Here is a 5000-nt window from a genome sequence, read left to right as displayed (position 1 = left end):
TTTCGATCAAGAACTACATTGATCGTCATGAAACTGTTTTTTTTTTTGGGAGACGTGTACGCTCCTTTTCATAAAGGAGACTATCTTATTGCGAAAGTCAAAATCGCACGCTCTCACGGCGATTTGCCCCCGTATACGCCTGGGCGTAAGCCCGTGCGTCGCCGACCTAGCGGCCTGCCGATCGGTATTTAGAGGGAGGCACTTTGAAAGCAACACGCCGTTGGAACTTTGAAAAATTTCGATGCGTCGCCAAAGTTCGTACTTTTCGATAAAATCTTCGTCCTATGATACATTTCGATCAAGAACTACATTGATCGTCATGAAACTGTTTTTTTTTTTGGGAGACGTGTACGCTCCTTTTCATAAAGGAGACTATCTTATTGCGAAAGTCAAAATCGCACGCTCTCACGGCGATTTGCCCCCGTATACGCCTGGGCGTAAGCCCGTGCGTCGCCGACCTAGCGGCCTGCCGATCGGTATTTAGAGGGAGGCACTTTGAAAGCAACACGCCGCTGGAACTTTGAAAAATTTCGGGGCAAAGCAATACGCGGCTGGGACTTTGAAATATTTCGGAGCGCACCTAAAGTTCGTTATTTTGGCTAAACGGAGCGAAAATCTGCATTTATACCATCACGGACGTTAGTTCAATAGCGTTTAACGATCGATCCACGGTACAGAATGCAAAAATATGATTGTTAAAATTTTCGACTAATCGGTTCTAAGAGGCGAAGCAATACGCCGCTGGGACTTTGAAATATTTCGGAGCGCACCTAAAGTTCGTTATTTTGGCTAAACGGAGCGAAAATCTGCATTTATACCATCACGGACGTTAGTTCAATAGCGTTTAACGATCGATCCACGGTACAGAATGCAAAAATATGATTGTTAAAATTTTCGACTAATCGGTTCTAAGAGGCGAAGCAATACGCCGCTGGGACTTTGAAATATTTCGGAGCGCACATAAAGTTCGTTATTTTGGCTAAACGGAGCGAAAATCTGCATTTATACCACCACGGACGTTAGTTTAATAGCGTTTAACGATGGATCCACGGTACAGAATGCAAAAATATGATTGTTAAAATTTTCGACTAATCGGTTCTAAGAGGCGAAGCAATACGCCGCTGGGACTTTGAAATATTTCGGAGCGCACCTAAAGTTCGTTATTTTGGCTAAACGGAGCGAAAATCTGCATTTATACCATCACGGACGTTAGTTCAATAGCGTTTAACGATGGATCCACGGTACAGAATGCAAAAATATGATTGTTAAAATTTTCGACTAATCGGTTCTAAGAGGCGAAGCAATACGCCGCTGGGACTTTGAAATATTTCGGAGCGCACCTAAAGTTCGTTATTTTGGCTAAACGGAGCGAAAATCTGCATTTATACCATCACGGACGTTAGTTCAATAGCGTTTAACGATCGATCCACGGTACAGAATGCAAAAATATGATTGTTAAAATTTTCGACTAATCGGTTCTAAGAGGCGAAGCAATACGCCGCTGGGACTTTGAAATATTTCGGAGCGCACCTAAAGTTCGTTATTTTGGCTAAACGGAGCGAAAATCTGCATTTATACCATCACGGACGTTAGTTTAATAGCGTTTAACGATGGATCCACGGTACAGAATGCAAAAATATGATTGTTAAAATTTTCGACTAATCGGTTCTAAGAGGCGAAGCAATACGCCGCTGGGACTTTGAAATATTTCGGAGCGCACCTAAAGTTCGTTATTTTGGCTAAACGGAGCGAAAATCTGCATTTATACCATCACGGACGTTAGTTCAATAGCGTTTAACGATCGATCCACGGTACAGAATGCAAAAATATGATTGTTAAAATTTTCGACTAATCGGTTCTAAGAGGCGAAGCAATACGCCGCTGGGACTTTGAAATATTTCGGAGCGCACCTAAAGTTCGTTATTTTGGCTAAACGGAGCGAAAATCTGCATTTATACCATCACGGACGTTAGTTTAATAGCGTTTAACGATGGATCCACGGTACAGAATGCAAAAATATGATTGTTAAAATTTTCGACTAATCGGTTCTAAGAGGCGAAGCAATACGCCGCTGGGACTTTGAAATATTTCGGAGCGCACCTAAAGTTCGTTATTTTGGCTAAACGGAGCGAAAATCTGCATTTATACCATCACGGACGTTAGTTCAATAGCGTTTAACGATCGATCCACGGTACAGAATGCAAAAATATGATTGTTAAAATTTTCGACTAATCGGTTCTAAGAGGCGAAGCAATACGCCGCTGGGACTTTGAAATATTTCGGAGCGCACCTAAAGTTCGTTATTTTGGCTAAACGGAGCGAAAATCTGCATTTATACCATCACGGACGTTAGTTTAATAGCGTTTAACGATGGATCCACGGTACAGAATGCAAAAATATGATTGTTAAAATTTTCGACTAATCGGTTCTAAGAGGCGAAGCAATACGCCGCTGGGACTTTGAAATATTTCGGAGCGCACCTAAAGTTCGTTATTTTGGCTAAACGGAGCGAAAATCTGCATTTATACCATCACGGACGTTAGTTCAATAGCGTTTAACGATCGATCCACGGTACAGAATGCAAAAATATGATTGTTAAAATTTTCGACTAATCGGTTCTAAGAGGCGAAGCAATACGCCGCTGGGACTTTGAAATATTTCGGAGCGCACCTAAAGTTCGTTATTTTGGCTAAACGGAGCGAAAATCTGCATTTATACCATCACGGACGTTAGTTTAATAGCGTTTAACGATGGATCCACGGTACAGAATGCAAAAATATGATTGTTAAAATTTTCGACTAATCGGTTCTAAGAGGCGAAGCAATACGCCGCTGGGACTTTGAAATATTTCGGAGCGCACCTAAAGTTCGTTATTTTGGCTAAACGGAGCGAAAATCTGCATTTATACCATCACGGACGTTAGTTTAATAGCGTTTAACGATCGATCCACGGTACAGAATGCAAAAATATGATTGTTAAAATTTTCGACTAATCGGTTCTAAGAGGCGAAGCAATACGCCGCTGGGACTTTGAAATATTTCGGAGCGCACCTAAAGTTCGTTATTTTGGCTAAACGGAGCGAAAATCTGCATTTATACCATCACGGACGTTAGTTTAATAGCGTTTAACGATGGATCCACGGTACAGAATGCAAAAATATGATTGTTAAAATTTTCGACTAATCGGTTCTAAGAGGCGAAGCAATACGCCGCTGGGACTTTGAAATATTTCGGAGCGCACCTAAAGTTCGTTATTTTGGCTAAACGGAGCGAAAATCTGCATTTATACCATCACGGACGTTAGTTTAATAGCGTTTAACGATCGATCCACGGTACAGAATGCAAAAATATGATTGTTAAAATTTTCGACTAATCGGTTCTAAGAGGCGAAGCAATACGCCGCTGGGACTTTGAAATATTTCGGAGCGCACCTAAAGTTCGTTATTTTGGCTAAACGGAGCGAAAATCTGCATTTATACCATCACGGACGTTAGTTTAATAGCGTTTAACGATGGATCCACGGTACAGAATGCAAAAATATGATTGTTAAAATTTTCGACTTATCGGTTCTGGATCACTGAAAAATCAAAAAAAATTATTAATTTTGATTAATTAAATTACATATGTAGTTTTATATTGTTATAGTCTCGTATTTGTTAATGTTTTGTCGTAAGAAAATGCAAAAATATCGTTTTAATGTTTTCGTCTCATCGGTTCTGGATCGCTGAAAAATCAAAAAAAAATATTAATTTTGATTAATTAAATTACAAATGGAGTTTTATATTGCTATAGTCGCTTATTTGTTAATGTTTTACCGTAAGAAAATGCAAAAATATCGTTTTAATATTTTCATCTCATCGGTTCTGGGCGGTTTTAAAATTTTTTAAAATATTAATTAAACCCATGATTTACATGAGAATGTGAATTTATTATGTCCTGCATGTTAATTTATTAATTTTCATGTATAGAACGTTATAAAATGAAAGGATATGTTCGACGATATTTTCAGTCTAAGTTTTACCGTGCCGGCGGGATGGTACGCTCTCACGGCGGTTTGCACAGGCATACGCCTGGGCGTAAGCCCATGCGTCGCCGACCTAGCGGCCGGCCGTTCGGTATTTATAGGAAGGCACTTTCGGTTCGCTCGGACCGGTCGGGAGTAGCGTCGAGCGTGTGGCTCTTTTATGACTTCGGTTGAAAAGCAGTCTACCGCTCCTCGAGAATATACTTTCTCGACTATTCTCGTTCCGGTTTTCCGTTGCGGATTATTATTAATCTCCACACAGCATTACCACGGGTCGGTGTCTAAGACCGAATGGCCCATATGTGGTGAGCCTTGTAATATAAGGCTGGTGACCTGTATGCACTTATAAATGTTGCATACTTGTACAAACTGAGCATCAACTGTCTGTAACCAAAATTTGTTAAAACTGAAAAAGTTATAAGATTGTATAAAATTTTTGAACCAAGAAAGTAGTGTTAGACGAAAATTCGTTCTATCACTTTTAGAAGGGAGACTGTTTGGAAATATTTAAAGTATAAAATACACAAAAGTCCACTGAATTATGAACAAAATTACGTCCCTGAATTTAAGAAAAGTCAAGAGGTGTCAGAAATAAAATCCTCTCTGATACGTTCAGAGAGGAAAATAAGTATGGAGAGAGGAGTAAAAATGAAAGAAGTTTTAAGGCTGGGGAAACTTCTAAAGGAGAGAGATTCCAACATATCTAATATGTACATTTAAAGCAAGTCCAAGGAACTCTCTCCGTTAATGTTTGAAAAGGTGTGTGCAGATGGAGGAGAAATGTATAAAGTACAGAGACGAGGTTGGTGGGCCCGCTCTAATGATAAAGATTATAAAATTTGGTGGCAAAATGACCAGCATGATCACTGTACGCGCTTTCTCGATTTGTATAGCATGCCACTGTCCGCGCTATCTTTTATTATATTGTCCAGCGTGTGTGGTCTACGTGCTTGCACGATGGATGCACGGCGTGAAAG

Source organism: Osmia lignaria, unplaced genomic scaffold, assembly GCF_051020975.1.
Source record: "Osmia lignaria lignaria isolate PbOS001 unplaced genomic scaffold, iyOsmLign1 scaffold0030, whole genome shotgun sequence".
Classification (NCBI taxonomy): Eukaryota; Metazoa; Arthropoda; class Insecta; order Hymenoptera; family Megachilidae; genus Osmia; species Osmia lignaria.
The sequence above is the reverse complement of the archived record's forward strand: the minus strand, read 5'-3'. Positions refer to the sequence as shown.